The 22,734-nt window shown below is 48.1% G+C and overlaps 1 protein-coding gene across 2 annotated transcripts in view; it reads left to right on the top strand.

Moving 5' to 3' along the window:
- Window positions 1-22,734, top strand: part of Mrtf (Myocardin-related transcription factor) — a 174,486-nt gene that overhangs the window by 13,792 nt on the left and 137,960 nt on the right. Inside the window, exon 1 of one of the 2 annotated variants that reach the window (XM_071677450.1) lies at window positions 13,083-13,100. The exons of the other annotated variant lie outside the window; for it this stretch is intronic. The gene's annotated coding sequence lies outside the window, so the exon portion shown is untranslated. Of the gene's footprint in view, window positions 1-13,082; window positions 13,101-22,734 lie in introns of those variants that run through there. 2 annotated transcript variants of the gene reach the window in all.

Below are 22,734 nucleotides of genomic sequence, written 5' to 3'. Positions count from 1 at the left end.
AACCTGTGTCACATTTTAACACGTGTCACATACTCGTAATGTGGCTGGCAGGTGCACTCGCTGGAACGTTTTGACACAAGAATAAAAGTCTAAACTTTCTAAAACCACAATGATTTCAAGAAAGCATTTATGTGCAATATGCCATTGTTCTTCGTGAGCCATATTTAATGGGGGTATCGAGCATCTCTCCTCCGCTGTTCTTAGAGCTGTAGCCAGATGCTCATAACTTCGGCAGCGTGTGAGATGATATCGGGGTAGCTGGTCGGGTGGGCCTTGAATGAGGGTGGGCAGGTAGGTGGGTGTGGCCCACGTGAAAACACTGTCGAATGAGGGTGGGCAGGTAGGTGGGTGTGGCCCACGTGAAAACACTGTGCCTAACTTCAGGCCACTGTGGTGTGGCTTTCACGTGACAGGACCGGACCATTGGTAACCGGCGCCTAGGCTTGCTCAACAGGTGAGACTCCTCACTCTGCCAGCAAGTAATGGCGGTCGTAGAATGAGGGGAGTGAAACAGGTTGAGGTGGGAGGGTTGTTGTGGAGGGCTGATGACTAACGAGTGTGGTACAGCCAGGTGAGGTGGTCAACTGTGGATGGATGGCTGTGCCATATGCGGGGTGAGGACATTGGTCACCTATCACGCCAGGTGTTTCCTTACATGATAATCCGTTTTTATACCCAAATAAACGAATTTGTTCTCTCTCTCTCTCTCTCTCTCTCTCTCTCTCTCTCTCTCTCTCTCTCTCTCTCTCTCTCTCTCTCTCTCTCTCTCTCTCTCTCTCTCTCTCTCTCTCTCTCTCTCCATCATCAGGGTAGTTATAAGAAATGAGATAGATGATAACCAGAGGGAGACCAGTGCATAATTTTGACTCAGCCGGAAAGTATGTTTAGTGATTGAAAAGGTGAGCTTGACAGCTTCTGTACACCGCCAATATTTTGCCCGGGGTATTTTTTTTTTTTCTGAGGTTAGGTAAAACTTGTTATTGCTTAGTTAGGTCTTTGAGAAATAATTGGCAAGCTTGATAAGCCACTGGCAAGCTTTGATGAGCCGTTGGTATGCAATGGATAAACCAATGGGAAGCTGTAGATAAATCAGTGGTACATCGTGGATAAACCAGTGGTAAGCTGTAGATTAAGCAGTGGTACATCGTGGATAAACCAGTGGTAGGCTGTAGAAAGAGCAGTGATATACTGTGGATAACCCAGTGGTAGGCTGTAGATAAAACAGTGGTACACCATGGATAAACCATTGGTAAGTCATGGATAAACCAGTGTTTATCCGTGGATAAAACAAAGCTGACCTTGTTGCTTTAGTTGATGTTATTATGTTGTCTCAAGTATTATTGGGTAAGGATATCTGACGTGGCGGGAAGAGGCCCGTGATGGCTTGAAAACTCACTTGGATGATTCATTACACACACACACACACACACACACACACACACACACACACACACACACACACACAGTTATATTGACTGATGAAAATACTGTTGTAGCGTATGCCATATCCTGGTTGTTAGGTGACAGTGATTTGTTTTTTTCGTTATATTTTTTTTTTTTTTTGTGCTGGAAAAAGCGGGTTAATTTACCACTTCGCGAAGCTTACGTATCCTGGTGGGCCTGTGGGACACGGAAGAGAATGTGTAGTACACGTCTGCAGAGGCCTGGGAACTGGGGGGCCACAGTGATACAACAAGTCCTTATGGACGAGGGCACCACTGACGGTCGCAGGAGACTCGCCTCTTCGCTGGTGATAACTTCTCCCGCTTTTGGCCTGTGCTTTCGCATATTCCCCTCCCCTGACGTGTTTACCCGTGCATGTTATTCTCATCCTGCCTGACTTTCTGATCGCTGTGCATGGGCAGTGTACGGGGGTAGGTGTCCCTCCTGGTACACAGACGGTGCACGTCCATTGTAGGTAGGAACACGATGGGGGGGGGGGGGTGGTCCACAGACAAACGCTTGACGTTGGTGGCCTAAAAATAGTATGGCCTCATATCCGGGAGTCGGCTCTGGACATCATTGCCAGAGCAGCTGTTACTCCAACCTCGAAAAGAATAGCTGAACTCGTCTTGATCATTCCAAGTGAAGATGTAGCCTGTTGTCAGGTGAATGGGGTTAATATATTTCATGTCGTCTCCCTCGTGGTGAAGAAGTCCGTCTGAGGCAGACGATTTAATGTAAAGATTTTTTTTCTCTTAGGTGAATGGGTCGTCCCCCGTCGTGGTCGTAGTGGCGGCGACAGTCGTCCTCAGCTTGCCTGAACGACGCCTACGGTGTTCTAAGTTCGGCTGAGAGTGCCATGCTTAGGGTAGCTCCCCTGAAGAATGGTGCCGTGGGACGCGCCCGGCCAAAAACCTCAAGGCCACTGCTGGCACTGTTATGGTGATCCATTAGTCTCTCTGGTGGGGGGAGTTTTGTCAGTGTCAGATGGTTTCACTGCCCCGCTGCCTTCCCCTTTACACGGGCCATTGACGTAGTATGCATTGATCTTGAATTTTCGAGGAGGCGAAGACGAGGCCATTTGAGGTTATTTGTTTGATATAATGAGCGTATTTACCGCTTTATGCTGTGGCTGGGGCAGGACTTACCACCCCACATGCTGTGGCTGGGGCAGGACATACCACCCCACATGCTGTGGCTGGGGCAGGACATACCACCCCACATGCTGTGGCTGGGGGCAGGACATACCACCCCACATACCGTGGCTGGGGGCAGGACATACCACCCCACATGCTGTGGCTGGGGGCAGGACATACCACCCCACATGCTGTGGCTGGGGCAGGACATACCACCCCACATGCTGTGGCTGGGGCAGGACATACCACCCCACATGCTGTGGCTGGGGGCAGGACATACCACCCCACATACCGTGGCTGGGGGCAGGACATACCACCCCACATGCTGTGGCTGGGGGCAGGACATACCACCCCACATGCTGTGGCTGGGGCAGGACATACCACCCCACATGCTGTGGCTGGGGCAGGACATACCACCCCACATGCTGTGGCTGGGGGCAGGACATACCACCCCACATACCGTGGCTGGGGCAGGACATACCACCCCACATGCTGTGGCTGGGGGCAGGACATACCACCCCACATGCTGTGGCTGGGGCAGGACATACCACCCCACATGCTGTGGCTGGGGGCAGGACATACCACCCCACATGCTGTGGCTGGGGGCAGGACATACCACCCCACATGCTGTGGCTGGGCAGTACAGTACAGACAGTAGACAGATGTGAGTGTTAGTTGGTATTTTTCCTTTCGTCGAACACGCGAGAGTCTACTGCAAACACTGTTAGATGTAGACAGGTAGATGGATCAGAGTCTTCCGGCGCCATCCGAATCTATTGACCTCCCTCAGGGTTCACATCTTCCCGAGAAAGAAACTCCTTGGACACCACGGTACGGCCGTGAACACGGCGGGCACGACCCTGGAGTTCGATGCCCTGGCCTTTGATGTGACTCTTAGGGTCAAGTCAGTTTGCGAGGCCCTTACACCCAAGGGTCCCGCCATCGTGATCAAGGGTCGTGCCATCGTGATCAAGGGTCGTGCCATCGTGCTTAGAGGGTTATTAGTCTACCCCAGCCTGTGTTGACTGTAATTAAGGTAATCCTCCGTTAATTACACGCGCGCGCGCGCACACAATTTTCGGTTATTCAGTGTTTTTTATTTCATCTTGGCTTTGGTCGTTGTTCCGCTTCTGCTTACCACTTAACGAGTGTTGTTAGTTAGTGAGATGAGGAGAATAGGAATGACGTGAAACATTTTTTTTTTTTTTAGATAACTCGAAAAATCGATTGGTTGATGTAGTGCTGGTTTACTTATTAACTGTATAGGTACACATCCTCTACGTAGAGTGAATGAAATGTGTGTTTTATATATATATATATATATATATATATATATATATATATATGTATATATATTAATCAAACGAGTTATTATTCTATGAATGTGAAAGAAAAAAGAGAGGTTGTTGGAGAGTGTTGGCGTGGGCACACCTGGCGTGGTGTCGATAATCTGTACATTCTGGGACGGTAGACGTAAACAGTTTGCCTGAAGTCTGAGTCATAGGCGCTCATCCCGTTGGCACGGGCTGCACGGAGTACCCGCGGTGAGTCAGGGCCAGTGTAGGTGGCCGGCTGTATCGCCAATCCCCTGGCGGCGGCGAGCGGCGCCCTAGGCCTAAGATTAACAGCCTTACGTCACCCTGGAGGTGTGGGTCAGGTTCGGGGGTGGGGGGTCAGCTTCTGGTTACAGGGGGCAAAACGGTGCGACCCTTAAAATACAACCGTACGATTCTCTCACAGCGCGACTGTATAACCCCGCATGACCTAAGGCGGTGCGATGGCGTGACCTTTCACCTGGCCCTTTAAGAAGTTCGAGTATGAGGGTAACAGGTCCAAAAGCCAAAGATTGGACTGTGATACTTGGCTGAAAACGCACACGAGTAATGGAATGATAATGGTTCACGGAAATGAAAAAGTAGTTCCTTATGAGACTAAACCAGGTATAGCAGTCGTATATAAACGGTTTTATTGTTCTATTTCACAATGATTTGATAAATGATATTCATATGCAAATGTCAAGCTAGACGGGGACGACTTTGAAGCCCAAAGCAAACAACGGAAGATCAGTGGAGGTGTTGAAGTACACGGCTGTCCTCGTTCAGCGGGAATTGCCATTTTTGAGACCATTCTCTGCCGACTGAGAATTGGTCATGTGTTATCCCACGGTCACGTAATGCAGAGGAGACCTGACCCGCCCGCCCCCAGTACGTGACACACACACTTGCAATGCCACCGCATACTAACGGGATGACAGGAAGCATATGAGTCGTATGAGTCGGTATGAATCACATGCTTGTGTAGAAGACACGGAATACTGGAGGATTTTTTTTTTTAGTTTTGATTACGTAAAGATGTTGATTAATGTCTTAGGAGAAAACAAGTAATTTTGTTTATGTAAAAATGTTGGTTAATGTCTTAATACGAAATAATTCATTCTGTATAAACAGTTTTAAGATGTCTTTTTTCCTATTCCGCAAGGTTCGTCAGTCACATTGAAGTATATATATATATATATATATATATATATATATATATATATATATATATATATATATATATATATATATACCCCAACCCTGTATCATCCGGTGTGAGGGAATGTAAGGTTCAGCTCCTGGAGTTGCGGTTGAAGGTAAGAAATAAAAAAATGAAATCGCGCATTCGCAGACATATGTTTAGACCTTCCGTTTGTGCTGTGGAAGAGGCAGCCATTAACATTAGACATTTGATTATCAAGCATCACGCCAAGGGATGTTGAATGAGAACCATTAGGGGGGGTATTGAGTACGAGCCAATAAGGGATATTGCATGAGAGCCATTAAGGGGATATTGAATACGAGCCAGTAATGGATATTGATTGAGAACCTTTTGACGGATATTGCAGAAGGGCCATTATTTTGGGGAGTATACTGGTGTGGATTTTTTTTTTTTTTTTTTTAAAGGAAGCGTTGAATGGATAACTGATCCAACGCGAGCTGCAAGCTGTGAAGTTCGCGCGTGTCTTATCCTTGAATCTCGTACGTAAAATTGTTTGAACATATAGTGTAGCCATAAACAAATGTAATCCTTGAATCAACAAGTAAAAAAAAAAAAAAATGTTTAGAACACGTCGTGCGTAGTATACTGTCAGTCTTTAACAGGGTAATCTATCAGTAATTAGTATAATCAAAGTATGTGTCAAGATTAAGATGCATTGACAGTATCCGCCCGTGACAGTATCTGGTGGCAGTTCACCGCAGTGTTGTATAACCGTCGCTGGTGTCACGTTAAGTGTGGTGGGTTGGTGACGGTTGGCTGGCTGGCGCGTCAGGGAAGACATGTACTTCTGCCAGGCGCTCCCTGGATGCCGTAACTAACGTTAACGCTGGAGTCTTGCTTGGTCTCCGCGCCCCCTTCCTCACACCACCAGTTAATTATAACTTGTGTGCCGCCCTTGCTGTTGTCCAGGGTCCGCTGACGGGGCGCCTCCAGGTTCCCAGGGCCCTTTGGAACCAACTCGTTTGGACTGCGATGATCAACTTGTTGCTAACGAAAGAGCCATCTCAGTACAGCTTCGAACCTTGGTTCTCTGATTGCTCTTGCGATATTTATAATCATTTGTCGATCGCGCCACAGATATCGTTAAGCTTCTAATTGGTGGGCTTTTTGAAAGATGGGATTTGGTATGCTAGGTTTCCAAATGTCATGGCATTAGAATTTTACAAACGGTTTAATTTAGATTGATGTTTAAAAATCATTTCAAGGTTTTTTTAATCGGGGAAGAAGTAATTTTTTTGAGACCCTTTCGTTTGGTTAGGTTTGAAGTATCTGTTGGGAGAAAAGTATTGCAGTTTAGTGGATTTTAAGCAGCTTGATATTGTGGTTGGGGCAGTTAGAGTCAAGATGTGGGGTGTCGTAAACACGCGCCACATACCAGGTTCGAAAATGTACCCATTGTGTGCATTTTGTCTTTTCTATTCCTCTTCCACCTTCCTGCTGCTGCTGCTGCTGCTGCTGCTGCTCCTCCTCCTCCTCCTCCTCCTCCTCCTCCTCCTCCTCCTCCTCCTCCTCCTCTCTAGTTTTGCTGGGTGTTATAGTGCTGGATTGATTTTTCGTCTTTTTGTCTGACGCTACCTTGCTAAAGTAGGAAAGGTAATTAGATATTAAAACACACACACACACACACACACACACAGCTTACATACAAAATGAGTTTCCCTCTAAGTGTGACACGTGGGATGCGTGACCGCTAGCAGCGGTCCGTGCTGCACGCGGGAGGCAACAGGTGGTGGTGGCGGCGGCCGGGGACAGCAAACACTGCCTTACCGAACACATGACAGAGCCGGGCGTCGCTCCGCCGCGTGCTGGGTGTCTGTAAGTTCTCGGGGTGTTGCGAAGGGCATTCAGGACCCTCAATTGTATATACATCTTTACGAGTAAACCAGCCATGGGTGTTGTACAACTTATCTGTCTTTTTATTTTGATCGTGTCTGACCCCTGGATGCCTTAAATTGAACTGCCTGTAACGTTATGGTGAGCTCTGCCATTTATTCATGATTAATGTCTCATAAACAAGAGGGTCTGACTAAGAGAAATGGTTAACATTACTACGGCTGCTTCACTGGTGTTTAATGGGTCCAGGTGAGTGAGGAGCTGTTGTGTGCTGGTGGTAAGGTAAGGGGGAGGGGAGAGATGTGACGTGCAGAGTTGGACCAGCAACATTTCTGTCTGCGGGTCTTTTCAGTGGACGGCTAAGTATAATGTCGCCCTTCTGAGGGTTTGGCATCGCGTTTGTTTGCCCCGACTTAATTCTAATTTCGATATTTGAAGCGGCCCGTGTCCACTCCATCAACGTCAACATATGCGTTCCTGTGTCTGTATGTGTGTGTGTGTGTGTGTGTGTGTGTGTGTGTGTGTGTGTGTGTGTGTGCTTTATATGTGTGTATAATCTCAGTTTTCCTCTCATTATTGCCTAAATTAGATTTTCCTGTGATATCTTTTTTTTTTTTTTTTTTTCCGGGCGATGCTGAGGGCTTGCGTCTGCTGGACCTGGCGGGGTGGCTGGCGAGGCTTGTCTGTTGTCGTGCTGGTCAGCTTGTGCCTCAAGCAATGCTCACTTATCTCTCTTGACTCATCCCCCATCCCTCGCTGCTTAAGTGTGTGGTACCGTGTTGTTACAACATGAGTTCTCTGGTCGTGCCTGCTGTGGCTGGGGGTTGCTATATGTATTTTGTTGTGTGTGTAAATGATTATATATATATATATATATATATATATATATATATATATATATATATATATATAACATTGTTTATTGTGTTATGCAGTATGATAAGTTCCTGAGGTTGGTGGGGGGATGGGGTGTTCCGCGGCACCTGTACGTGTCGGGGGTTATAAATCGGGCGAATTTTATCAGCAGTGTTGGTTTATGGATCTTAATTTTAACTTTCCTTGAACTCGGCCGTGTTTTCTGCTAACTGGCGTTGTTCTGAGCGGCGGGTGGTGTAGGCGAGTGGCCACGTCCTCAGTGTGTGACGGCCCAAGCATTCCTTCCTTTGGCACCGGCTTAGCTTAGCCCAATACTGCCGTTTATTTCTACCCTGCAGGCTAACCTTGAGCCCTCCCTCCCTCCCTTTCTACCCTCTCACATCTGCACCCTTCCACACACACACACACACACACACACACACACACACACACACACACACACACACACACACTCTCTCTCTCTCTCTCTCTCTCTCTCTCTCTCTCTCTCTCTCTCTCTCTCTCTCTCTCTATCTATCTATCTATCTGTCTATCTATCTATCTCTAACTGTTGAACTTATACATCCTTCTCCTAGCTTCTCTTCGGGGACATATCTGGACGGACCCTCGGATTTGGGGGGTTGTGTGCTTGGGGAGGGGGCCCCCCATTTGTTCGTGCTTTTTTTTTTTTTTTTGATGAACTTGACCTTACAGACGAGACCTCTCTGGTGATTGGTTTATGTGTAAGTAAACGTTTGAGCTTATGCGTAGACTTTGGATTTCTCACTACATTATTGACATGGGATTTGCTGCTGCATTGATGACATGGGAATCGTTACTGCATTGATGACATGGGATTCGTTACTGCATTGATGACATGGGAATCGTTACTGCATTGATGACATTGGATTCGTTACTGCATTGATGACATGGGATTCGTTACTGCATTGATGACATGGGATTCGTTACTGCATTGATGACATGGGATTCGTTACTGCATTGATGACATGGGATTTGCTACTGCATTGATGACATTGGATTCGTTACTGCATTGATGACATGGGATTTGCTACTGCATTGATGACATTGGATTCGTTACTGCATTGATGACATGGGATTCGTTACGCGATCTCTGACGTTAGATTTCTAGTTATGCCTGGCACCGCTACTGTTCAGAAGTGGAGGGAGGTGACGTCTGTGATGCGTGTGCGCGGATGAAGGCGATGTTGCTTGGGCATCGGCGGCAAGAGAGAGAGAGAGAGAGAGAGAGAGAGAGAGAGAGTCGTGGACTGCATTCATCCTTTGTGACAATTGATCAGATTGGCTGTAGTTCCTCTTCGGGGGCGGCGGAGGGGGGGGGGGATGGTGTTGGTGACGTACACCTGAGTACCATGACGTCGTGCCCGGGCTCGTGACGTAATGTCAGGGCCCGTGACGTCAAGGAGGTCCATAGGGGGCCAGGCCCTCCCTGTCCGGTACTGTACGTGTGGCTTGCAAGCGACGGTTGTGACCCTTAAGCTTTGACGTTTTGACAAGACCTTTAAAGGGTTCAGTCAGATGCTGGGTCGTCCTATGGTCCTATCTAGCCCTCAGTGGGTCAGAGAACTTGATATGTTGAGTGAAATTTTCCTGACGTTTACTTTACGTTGACGTAGGGGGCTTGTTTCTATCCCCCTCCCCAGTAGTTCGGTCTGGTTCCAGACTCCACTGCTGTGCTCCCCTTGATCAGTTGGGCTCTTTGAGTCCGCGATCTGTAGTCCCAGAAGCTGTCCACAACCTGGCTGGTCAGGTTTTAAGAGTTGTATTCATTTTAGGTGTTCCATTATGCTTCGTGTACTGGGGTTACGTAGATACACAGACCACAGAGACTACTGTGGTCCGAACGAGGTGGCCTGGCCGTAACATGACGCAAGGTTGAAAAGTTTAGGGTCCCCTGACGTTACGTATTTATAATGCTCGTTCCTCCTGGTATGGTAACAGTTTTGACTGTCTCGTGGGTCGGAATGACTCACGTGTGTTTTGATGAAGGACCATATCCTAACGTGCCCTTCTGAAAAGACCCGACGTCGTTAGTCAGCTTGGTGTGGCTGAAGTCACGTTTCGACTTGGCATCCCGGGAACGGACGTGGCATATGGGGGAAGGGAGTAGGCATGACCCAACATGACCTTAACGTTAGATATCTCGAATAGTGAACTTATCTCGGTCATTGGTACTGTGTGGGCGGGACGTGAGTGGATGATGACCCTTGCCTGGGAAGGGGATCCGTCATGCACTGCTTCACCGGGGCGAGCCCCCACCATGTGGATGTAGTTTGACCTCAGCGGACGGGCATGTGTCCCGGGGGGGAAGGCGCGGTGGTCTCCACCCCCCCCCCCCCAACTGCAGCAGGAATTCCCTTAGGTACGGAGACCCCCGAGGGGACTGGGTGTGCGACAGGAACATCCATAGATAGATCAGAGTTGTGAAGACGGGCCACACGTCACTGGGTGTGACCAGTGGCCAGCCTTCCCTTGCCCAGCCCACGTGTCACTCATGTCATATCCCGTAGCCACTGTACAGTTCCCCCCCTCCACCCCCCCTTTGTTAGAGTGAAAGGAGTGTTGCAGCCAGCCAGCCTGCCTGCCAGGGACTCTGCATCTGACATGTACTGTATAGTTGGGGTTCATGAGTGCCCATGACGCCATGGGCAGGACTCACGTGTGTGACACCGTGGCCACCAGCACTGACAGCGGTCCAGAATACTTCACGGTGGCAAGAATTAAAACCGCCGTCAGTGGGAAGTTACAACAGCCCCTTGGGTATGATGGCCTAGCTTGCGCCGTGACCCGTAGGCGTCAGGTCAGAGGTCAGGCCATCGTACCCAGGTTGTCGCACTAAGGATCATACCCTTTGGTTCTCCTTCTTGTGACCTTCCCTGACCACCTCATCCACATGGCCATCTCACTCATTTGTCCACCCCGCCCCACCTGGCTGGGCTAACTTATTATGGCTTCACGGTGGCCGGGGCCGGGGCCGGGCCTTACACGAGGACATGACTAAAGCCCCAGACCTGAACCATCCCTTTACCCTTTCACCCGTCCCGTACCCCCCAGACCTGAACCATCCCTGTACCCTCTCACCCGTCCCGTACGCCCCAGACCTGAACCATCCCTGTACCCTCTCACCCGTCCCGTACGCCCCAGACCTGAACCATCCTTGTACCCTCTCACCCGTCCCTTACGCCCCAGACCTGAACCATCCCTGTACCCTCTCACCCGTCCCTTACGCCCCAGACCTGAACCATCCCTGTACCCTCTCACCCGTTTCGTCCCTTAATACTCCATCCCTTACGTGTGCCGCCCCATTCCTGTAATCCTCCAACCCTCCCTCGTGCCGCCCCGTCCCTGTAAACCACCCTCCCTCTCACACTTTCCGCCCGTCCCTTTAACCTCCCACCCCTCACATGTCCCTTCCCATCCCTATGGCTACGTCAGGTCAGCCTCCTTAAGCTGCACCCCCTCCCAACCACGTCAGCCTATCACTCGGGTTACCAGAAGAAAACCAGATCTTTAACATGTAAGAAAATATCAGATATTAACTTTGTATGATGGCTGCCCTTGGTGGCTTCACTTGGAGGAGTTAAGTGTCCGGAGTCATTGTATGCGTATTATCTCACGGCTATCAAGCTTTTCCAGCACATGCATGTGTCATATCCTGAGACTGCATGACCACGTGTTTCCTCTCTCGTATCTCGACGACGCTACACACGTCCGCTGCAGGCGGGTCAAGTCATTGTTCTTGTTTTGTTTGCCGTAAATAGATGGGTCGAGGTTGGAGGCAAATGGAGGAGGCTGCTGGAGGTGACCGGGTTAATGAAGAGAGCGGTCGCATAGGTCAGGCCACCGGCAGCCTCTGTGATGCTAAATACGCACGAATTGCTTCGTGTCTCCTGACGCAGGAGTGTTGTCAAAGGCATAACCCCGAGATTGGTCCCGCCCGCTCGCAACGAATGACGACATGCGCGCGCGTGTTTGTGTCGCTGGTGATGTCACGCGGGGAGAGTTTTACGCTGGTGTTGCCCCAGTCTGTGAACATTCTGTATGTGTGAACCATGCCATTACTCTTGTTTGTACACACACACACACACACACACACACACACACACACACACACACACACACACACACGGACACCAGCCTAACCCAGGTACTCATATATTGACTAGCTCTTAGGGTAGGATGAAGATCTGCTATGATGGCTTGGCGTTTGACCTGACCTTAAGGGTCAGGCCATAGGTTAGGACTGTCATACCTAAGGGGCGTACCGTCGTATTCAGTGTTCAAATCATCGTGCTCTATGGGTCGTACCGTCGCGTTGAATATGTCAAATAGGAGAATGGTTAGGAAATTGAAGGTAGTTAAAAAAAAAAGACTTGTTAATCATATCTAGGATGTGGTTGTGATAATTTACCGTAGTTATTGGTGAGAACCATGTTTACTGGTTGGCCTTGTCACAGCCCCCCTTTAAATGGTAGATGACTCAACAGCTGTAGTGAAGATCCACGGAGGATATAAAAAAAAGATTTTGTCCCTACTGACTGGGATTCTGTTTAGGATCATTTGAACGTCACCATGTCTTAAACTCTTGATAATATTCACGTGTAGACTTACCAGATTCCCTTCCTTGGCCATGCATCCTTGCTTCCTGCTTCCTTCCTTGTGGTTGCCTTAGAGGGCGCTGTTTTCCTCTTAACAGGTGTCTAGCAATGGATTAGACTGGTGCAAAGTTGGCTGGACCAAATAGATATCTGAAGCCTAAAGAATGAAAATGTGAAAGAATCGAAAGAAATTTTTTTTGTAAGTCTTTGCCATGAAGACTGGCAATCAGGAGTTACTAAGGTATACCTATGAAAGTAGCTTGTACGTTGATGAATGAAGAAAGAAGTACAACAGTGTTGGTGGTGGTGTTGGCGCGCCAGATTCCTTCATTGAAAATAGTGTGGTGATGGCGGCCGGTCGGGTGTGGCTGGACCGCTCCCCACCAGGGCCGGGGTGAGGGAGGAGACTCCTCCTCCTCCTCCTCCTACGCCCCCTCCCCCTCTAGTCAGTCCTGGGATGCACGTGCACCACACCCTGGAGGTGGTTGTGGCCCCCCCCCCCCCCCCGTGCACCAGTCTCGTATCGCTTGGCTCCAGGCCTCCGGCTACGTCTAGTGACGCCCTGCAGTAAACCAACCCGTCTAGGAATTGTAAACCCAGCCTGTCAAGTGTACCTCAGTTACCTCGTAGACTCACCGGGTATCGAAGGTGACATGACGTGAGTTGGAGTCATTAGTTTGATCTATATGTATGTATATTTAACTTTTATTTGAAATTCAGTTTTTTGAAAAAAAAAATGTAAGCTGGAAAGTTATTTTTTTTGGTGTTCAGGCTACAGATAAGAGTAGTTTATAGTGTTGGTGATAGATAATGATTATTATGGTTATGGTGACACAAGTTGTATATTAGTACATTAGCTTTTATTGTTCGACTGATTTGGTTTGTTTTAAGGAAGAAATTAATTCGTGTCGTAATAATTAAGGGATGACGGCACGACCTTTAATAAGCAGCACGACGGTACAACCCCCTAAGCACGTAGGTATACGACCCTTAAAGACGACATAACGGTGCGATCCTTAGAGGATGTCGTACCCTAAATCCATACCATCGTGTTCAAAGGGAGTCGTACCTCCGTGACCAGAGGGTCGTCCCGTCGTGCTCAAAGGGTCGCGTAGGACTGTGGTAAGGTTAAGTCATATGGCCGGTCCATTACACATTTCCTACTTCCGTGCTAGCCTACTTGCTTGCTTGCCCTCCACAGGTTCTAAGGCAGGACAGTATTAGCCCATGGCTTCCACCCGCGCGTCCAGCCAGCTGTTCCTCGCTTGTCTCCACGCTGCGGCTCCTCAAGCCACGCCTACCGTTGCCTTAATGAACTGATATATTATATCTCATGTACCCCTCTCTCTCAAACATTTCTTTTATGGACTAAATCAAGAAGGTTAGATGTTTATTTCATGTAGTACCTTCTCAACTTTTCCTGCTGACGAGAGTTTGAAATGTATTTATTAATCAACTGATACATTTTGTTGTACATGGTAACTCACCCCAGTTTGAATCAGTAACTGATTTTGTTCGTAACTTCATCTCGAATGAATGATCGAAGTAACTGATAGACAATATTGTTTCTCTTTTCATTTTTGATGATTTAACATGTATAATATTCATATTTGAAGCTATGTAATATTTACCTCGTAGACTAATTGTCTCCTCAGGGGTCGTTATAAGAGTCTCCCCCAGCGGTCGGTGGAACTGTGGACGGGGTCGATAAATGTCGAGGGGGGGGGGGGGGTGTCGATAAAATTCTAGAGGTCCTTCACTACAGCTTATAGCACTTTCTAGATGACCTCCAGTAGCCCTTGATTTAGTAGTTTCTAATTATTAGAGTCCTAGATGGTTTGATTTTTCTAAGGAGTTTGAAAGGTCAATATTTTCCTCAAATATTGGTGGTTGGTGGGGAATGCAGTGAGTGGTTGGTGGGGAATGTACTAGATGGTTGATGGAGAACGTACTGGATGGTTGGAGATTTATAAAGGTGGTTTGTAGTGAATGTAATGGATGGTTGTAGTGTTTTAAGGGTGGTTGGTAATGATTGTAATGGGTGATTGGGTGTGATAAAGGTGGACGGTGGGGATGTAATGGGTTGTGAGAGCGTTGTTTGGGTGGTTGGTGGAGGACGTAATCGGTAGGGACGCTTCTGAGTTACGTGCGATCAATAATGGGAAGGTGGGTAGATGTGATGGAACAGAGGTGGGTATCGTAACTGATTGGTGGGGAAGAAGAGGGAGGTATATAGATGTAGGAGGGTAGTTAGTTGTGGTTGTCAGGTGGTTAGGGGTGTGGGAGGGTATTTGGTTTGGTTGGTGAATGAGTAGGACGTGAGAGGATAGTTAGCTGTGGTTGTCTAGTTGGTATGTTCGTAGAGGTTGCTGATTGGGTAGGGGTGTACTAGGGTAGTTAACTGTTGAGTGGGTTGCAGAAGTAGAGTAGTTGTGGTTGTAGCGTGGGCGTGGATGGGCGCGGGGTGATGCGGGCCAGGTGCTGGAGGCCGGCCAGGGGACGGGCCAAATGACAATAAATAGCTGGCCACAAACACGACTCCCCGTCGGCCGTTGCCAGCATGCCTCCGGCCCACCCGACCTCTCCCAGCTCACCACCCCCCTGCCACCCTCATGCCTGGGCCAGCCGTCACCCTCCCTCGGCCACTCTAGTCGAAGCGAGACTGCCGGAAAATTCAGCGATTTTGACCAGTTGATCGACTTGTCAGTTATGGAAACTGTCCTTTATTGAGGATATAGAAAGCTAATTTCTTTTAGATGTAGAGTTGCAAAACATTGAAATGGGTTACTGTACCTCCATATAAGATTTTTACAACCTTTATATCAAGGATAGATAAATGCTGCATTGGTACCTGTCATCAGTAAATAGGTCTGTTTTAGGAGAAATTTGTTACATATCAAACATTCAGTACTTCGTTTTTCTTGATTTTACTGTTTGAGATTTGAGTCTCCTTCCCGGGGAGGTTGACTGTGTATGTAATAGGGAACTTTACTTCATTCACGCTTCACTAAAATTTTCACTGCTGAATAGTTTTCCGTAATACATTGTGCTACTTCTCCAGCTGGTTTCCTGCCGGCTGTTGTTCAGCAGATGGGAGTGGTGGGTTGTGAGATGCTTTCTGCCCTGCTATCTTTCCCCCCCCCCTTTTTTTTTTTTTACCACAAATAACATTATGACCGCTGGTAACCTCGTCATGGTCCATTAGGACTCGCTGGTATCTGTCCTTCCCATGTTGAGCCTTCATCTCCAGCTTCACTCTTCACATCTTTTGCTTGTAGAACGTTTCTGAATTCTTTCTAACTAAATTATTCCTTTTTTGATTGTAAGATGAGTGATCATGCAACGCAACAGTGTTTTATTTTAGTTTCCTAAGGATGTACACACTGAACATCTTTATCACCAGCCCCTCTCTATCTCTTGTAGTGCAAGTTCTTGATACAACACTACGTGACAGTACACACATTAGGCAGTACCTAGTGCGCTTCTGGGAGGATCCTGCAGCCAGCACACACCCAGCTGAACACACGACATTGTAACAGCGCATAACACGTTGCTCCCGAATATTACGCCCGGCCCCCACGCTACATACCACTTTTTATTTTATTTTTTTTTTATACAGCAGCTCGCCTCACGTACACTCCAGCGCACAACATTCCCAGCGTACCACACAAACACACACACACACACACACACACACACAAAGCGCATATCCTTATAAAAAGAATAAGAGCAGTATACTAAATAGTTTATAAATGATAGCCGTGTATGCCTGGGAGGCCAAGTCGTTTACTCAGTAGAATTTTGTTCCCTGAAAAGGCACCGATGACTTTGTACACACATACACACTCACGTCTGCTGGGAGGGAAAAAAAGACACTCGCCTCCCCCCTCCCCCCCTTTTTTCTTATAGGATGACATACCCTCCTCTTTAAGGAAGACGGACGGTCAGAGTCGGGGAAACACACGGAGGTCAAACATTCCACAGTTTAGCTAGAGAAAGAAACTGAATTAGCCAGTCCTCAGGATCCTGACAATCCCTGTATCTGAGAAACTTACTTGCCTTTCGGGTGATGGGTGAGCGAAAACTGGTCACAGGGATAAAAGAAAATAGATTGCCATACAGACAGAGGTTTGAAAGGCGTGATGCGAGACGTGGAAGGGTCGGTAAGGTAAATTGCTCACTTAAAGACCTGTTGAGTAGGAAGGAGGAATTAATGGCTCCTCGAAAGCGTTTACCAGTCCTCCGTACAGGGACTGAAGTAGCCGCTTCATTAAGTAGTCACCAGGTACTCACGTGGTACTCATTCTCTGGAGGAAGAGACACAACACGGTCCCCTAAAGGAGAATCATGGCTTTTGATAAGGAGGAAGACGTGGTCTCAGGAGTGGGTGGGTGGGCGAGAACTGATCAGAGGTAAGATTAATGCCAAGGATATTGATTGTGGCGAGGCGTCCTCGGTGGAGCCACGGGTGAGAGGAAATGATGAGGTCTTCAGGAATTTCGAGAGTGTGTCAGCGAGAGGATTAGGACCATTATAACTGCACGGGATGGAGGAAGCTTCCACCCTCTCTCACTGTCTCGAGCTGGCTTTCCCTGTACGTACTGTTACTACGACCTCACACGACCTTTAAGCATGACTGGACGACCTCAGAGCACGATAGACGACACCCCTTGGGTATGATGGCCTGACTACCACATCCAAGGGTCGTCCATCGTCAGGCGTCCTGGAAGGGTTGATCCCGGCTGATCATGACGACTAGTAAAGGTAATGGTTATGATACGGACGGTGATTATAGACGTAATACGGGCGATGATTACAGACTTCAGAACTGAGTACTTCCATAGGTTACGCCTGCAGTTAGGTTAACACTGGCACAGGTGGGGGTGTTAGAGAGGGCTATCAATAAGTGTCAAAAAATTGTCTTTAAGAGGCTCTGTAGAGGACGTGGCAGAACACACACACACACACACACACACACACACACACACACACACACACACACACGGCAAGGACGTTCCATTATGGACCGGTGCCTTTAAAGCACCGCTGATCCATTTGGGGTCATTATTTGTTCTTTATTATCGTGTTTATGTATGTATGTATTATTGTAAATCTTTAAGTAGTCTGCATACTCTTGCTCTTTTCATTAGTAAAGTTTTTTTTTTTTTTTGAAAGATGTCTCGCGTGATTGTGGCTCAGGAGCAATGTTTAAGTAAGCTGGGTGAGGAGAGGGTTTGGCACGTCCAGCGCCAGGCTGACGGCCGCACGTGTTAGGGTGTGGGGGGTAGCTGTGGTATGTGAGGCGGGGAAGGGGTGTGGGATGGGGTTGGTATGTGGGATGGGGGAAGATAGGGAAAATGTAGGTGTGTGTAGGGGTGGGGGTAATGGTGGTCCAAGTATGTCTGGGGGTCGTTCGTGTATCGACGAGGTCGTTCAAGTACGGTAGAGGTCGTCGAGACATGTCTCGAGGTCATGGAGGGGCTACCGTCAGAGGTCGTCGAGATATGTCTCGAGGTCGTGGAGGGGCTTCCGTCAGAGGTCGTCGAGACATGTCTCGAGGTCGTGGAGTGGCTACCGTCAGGGGTCGTCTAGATATGTCTCGAGGTCGTGGAGGGGCTACCGTCAGAGGTCGTCTAGATATGTCTCGAGGTCGTGGAGTGGCTACCGTCAGGGGTCGTCTAGATATGTCTCGAGGTCGTGGAGGGGCTACCGTCAGAGGTCGTCGAGATATGTCTCGAGGTCGTGGAGGGGCTACCGTCAGAGGTCGTCGAGATATGTCTCGAGGTCGTGGAGTGGCTACCGTCAGAGGTCGTCGAGACATGTCTCGAGGTCGTGGAGGAGCTACCGTCAGAGGTCGTCGAGACATGTCTCGAGGTCGTGGAGGGGCTACCGTCAGAGGTCGTCTAGAACTGATAGAAGTCGTCCAGGGATGTCCAGTCGTCCCTGAGAGTCAGAGGTCGTTCGGGGATGCGTGAGGAAAGGCTCTCTCTCTCTCTCTCTCTCTCTCTCTCTCTCTCTCTCTCTCTCTCTCTCTCTCTCTCTCGTGTCTAGACTGTTAGATCGCGTCGACGTTGCGCATCTTGGGTCATGTAGCGACCTGTCGTGCATTTGGAGCATGACTGGTGCTACAGGTTGGGCATCGCGATTGGGGAGGGGGAGTTCTTGGGGAGGAAGAAGGGGGAGGAGGAGGAGGAGTAGGGAGCCCGTGCCGCCACTGTGTGAGGCGCTGTGATTGTTGAATGGAAGACGAACGAAGCGGAGACCTCTGTAGAACTGTTCCAGAATATGTTAGTCACCCCCTGGCGTGCTCCGGTCTTCTCTGGTGTCCTTTGGCTTCGTCAGGTTTAGTTTCGTCTCCCCTCATTGGTTTACTTTCGTCAATCGGTTTACTTTAGTCTCCCCTCATTGGTTTACTTTCGTGTATCTGGATTTACTTTAATCCACCCACCCTCATAGTTGCTATGTTTTTCTTTTTCTAGTTTAGCAGCTCAGGCGTGCGTTGGGTTTTCATTGGCTCGCTGGTTTATTTAAGCTTCCTCAGATTAACGTGTGATCTCTCCAGGTCCGCTTTAATGTCCCCAGGTCACATGGTACATCCGCGGTCAAGAGTTCAGAGGTCAAGTTCGTCTGCATGTCTCTTCATCAAGTGCACTTAATGGTAGAAAACGGGATCATAGCAGAGACACGCCCCGGTTATACATACGTTTGTCATGACGAGAGATAAACAAACGGCTAGACTTATGTCTGTCACTTGGATCACAGGCAGAATTTACGGACACCAGTTGTCTCAGATGCAATTGGCACACCGGTTCATCCCTCTATATCTCCAACATATCCCTAGTGGAGTTTTAAGTGAACAGGTGTTTCCATGGTGATACAAAGACATTTTTTTTCTCTCTCAGTTCGAACATTATGATGATTAAAGTGTAACGTGTCAGTTCACAGCACCAGCCTCCCACACTGAACGCCTCTCCGTTCCCTTCGATCATTGATCATGACCCTGGCATCCCGCCCTCTGAGATGACCCTCAGCGACAGACCACCACCACCACCACACTCCCTGCGTCTACCCGTCACCCTCACCGGCGATGGGGGGAAATTAGGAAGATAGATCAGTGGAGTGACGCGGGGCCAGACATACGTCGCGTGGAAGTCGTTGGAGTGATTTACGAAGGGAAAGTCACTCTCAAGACGGTGTGTTTGTGCAGGATAACTGACAGATGACAGGTGTGGGAAGATATATATGTGTGTACGATAAGCTACACTTGAAGGGGTAAAGTCATAGGTGTAAGAGCAGTATTTCGTTTTGTGTTTCTGCTTGCTTGCTCTGTGACGCCTCGAGAGCTCATGGTAAGGAAATGTGGTATGTAGGCTCTTTCTCACGTTGCCTGATAAGGGTATGATATCTCACGGGTCGAAATGTGGAAGTTCTTGGTTGTCTGTATGGCTGCGGACAGCGGTGAGCCAGGATGAGATAAGCCTGGGAATATTCCAGGTTGATAATGCCTGGGAATATTCCAGGTTAATAATGACAGAGCTAGGTTAGAGGAGGAGGGTTGACGTCATGTTTAGGGTTGGCACAGGTCGGATGGGTCAAGTTAAGAGTCTGGGACAGGTCGGATGGGGTCAAGTTCAGGGTCGGCATAGGTCAGCTGAGTCAAGTTCAGGGTGGGCACAGGTCGGAGGGGGTCAGGTTCAGGGTTGGCATAGGTCAGCTGGGTCAAGTTCAGGGTGGGCACAGGTCGGAGGGGGTCAGGTTCAGGGTTGGCATAGGTCAGAGGGCTCAGGTGGAGGGGGATCAGCGGGTGTCCGCCATGGTTGCAGAGATGCCTGACAGGTTGAGCCAGTCTTGTGTCGTCGTTACTTTGAACGTCTTATATTCGTAGCGCGGCTAAGTCCTACAGGATACTGTGACGCGTTACGTTCAAAGAACAAAACTCAAGAGCTTCTTATGAGTGACTTTGGTTTGAAGTAATTGCATGATCTTAGGTTTCCCCAGAGGTTGTGTCACTCACTGGTGGTCTTAGGCTTCCCCAGAGGTTGTGTCACTCACTGGCGGTCTTAGGCTTACCCAGAGGTTGTGTCACTCACTAGTGATCCTAGGCTTACCCAGAGGTTGTGTCACTCACTGGTGGTCTTAGGCTTACCCAGAGGTTGTGTCACTCACTAGTGATCCGAGGCTCACCTAGAGGTTGTGTCACTTACTAGTGGTCCTAGGCTTCCCCAGAGGTTGTGTCACTCACTAGTGGTCCTTGGCTTCCCCAGAGGTTGTGTCGCTCACTAGTGGTCCTAGACTTACCCAGAGGTTGTGTCACTCATTGGCCAACGTCAGGTATCTTACTTTGTACAAAATCCTCACACAAGAAACTTGAAGGTCGTACCATGATTGACATAATAGAATTTACGAGCTTAGGGTATGGCGAAATACTTATGCATTACTTACCAGAAAATGTGTGCTGTGTGGGTTTATCTTTACCGCCAGATATATGTACGCCATTTGGTAAACATGTTTACCAAATGGCGTCCTAGCTTCGTCCCTTCGATGTATATCAACTGACTTTTATTTCTCTCTTGTGTCTCCCCTGATGATGTGATTATTACAGGAAAGTGCACTTGGAAACTTATCGTGTTTCATTTTCCCCGTGGACTCATAGGAATATCTTGATCACGCGCAAAATTGTGATCGTTTCCAATATATATATATATATATATATATATATATATATATATATATATATATATATATATATATATATATATTTCTTTCATACTGTTCGCCATTTCCCGCATTAGCGAGGTAGCGCCAAGAATAGAGGACTGGGCCTCAGAGGGAACATCCTCACCCGACCCCCCTCTCCGTTCCTTCTTTTGGATATATATATATATATATATATATATATATATATATATATATATATATATATATAATTACTAAAACACGTATGCAGATTATGTGACGTGTGAGTGCGAGAATGTAAATGTTTTTACGGATAATGTCTTAAATATATGTCGTACGAATAATGTTGAGACGCTGGGGGATTTTAAGGAGTATCTTCAAAGATCATTTTAAGAGTTGAAGGGACTTTCTTTTTTGAGTGTGGCGCTGTTAACGCTTGGAGACACTAACAACAGGGTTTGCACGAGTTATTTCCACGGTGTAAATTATTATGATATTGTTCGTAAAAGTGATATATAATGTTTTTCAGGTACAGTCGCGACATAAGTGTTCGTTCGTAGCATCTGCCACAGATATGGACACCCGACTGAGGTATATTTACACATAGAGACAAAGTGGCGGTCGTCTTCTGTTGAGCCTCAGTGTAGTTCAACGTAAAGATGAGTCGTTTTCTAGAGTTTTATCTCGTTAAACTTTGCCTTCTCGGTGGGAGACTGGTCGTTTAGTGTCTTTAATTAAGGACGTGTTCCCCTTGTTGTGGAGGGTTGAGTTTCTCATTTTATCCTGGTGGTTCGAGTGACGGGAGACGTCCGTGTTTCCAAGTGGGTTTAGGTTGTACAGTGTGTGGCTAGTATTGCCATGGCTCTTGGCCTATCCTTGAGCACGACCCTGCTGCTTCTGGTAATGACGTCCTGGCTTTTGACCTGACGCTTACGGTCGCGCTAGGGGTCGTACCGTCGTGTTCAAGGATGGCAACTTGTGTTCAGGGGTCGTACCGTCGTGTTCAGGTATGCTACAGCCATGTTCAAGGGCCTGACATTAATTGTCTGGGTAGATGATGACTTCCCGTAAAGCTACGTAAACACTTCCTTGTAGACGAGGGTCCTTTTTTTTTTGTACATGGTCTTTGGCTTAAGTTCTGGAGGTGAAGTCACTAGGCCGGTACATGCAAGAGGTCCGCCCAGTGGGACTAGGGTGTTCATGAGTCTCATGTGGGTGCGTTCGGAGCCAGGTGTGTGTACCCAAGACCCGTGTGTTCCCAGAAGGTCGCGTTCAGGCAGGTAATGGATGGACTCCGCGCCCAGACGCCCCATGATGTTAAGTAAGAAGCTCTCTTGTGTGTCCTTTTCGTGTACGTTTCAATCCGGTGTTGTGATGGCAGTAGTTTCTGTCTCGATGGTTCAAGATCCGGAACGGACGGTCCCTGGTGAGTAGGCTTTAAGTCACCCGTTGATCACCTGGGGGTGTGTACGGGAAGGTAAGGATCACAGCTTAATCTGATGTTAAGTGTAAGTCGAGAGTACCTTGTAGTAGCTAAGACGCTGTGTGCTTCCCAGTATGGTGGGAATTTTAGGCGTCCACTCTTATCGGGAATACGTTGGTTTAAAATGTGAATG

The sequence above is a fragment of the Panulirus ornatus genome, chromosome 25, assembly GCF_036320965.1.
Source record: "Panulirus ornatus isolate Po-2019 chromosome 25, ASM3632096v1, whole genome shotgun sequence".
NCBI classification, from domain to species: Eukaryota; Metazoa; Arthropoda; class Malacostraca; order Decapoda; family Palinuridae; genus Panulirus; species Panulirus ornatus.
The sequence above is the reverse complement of the archived record's forward strand: the minus strand, read 5'-3'. Positions and strand labels throughout refer to the sequence as shown.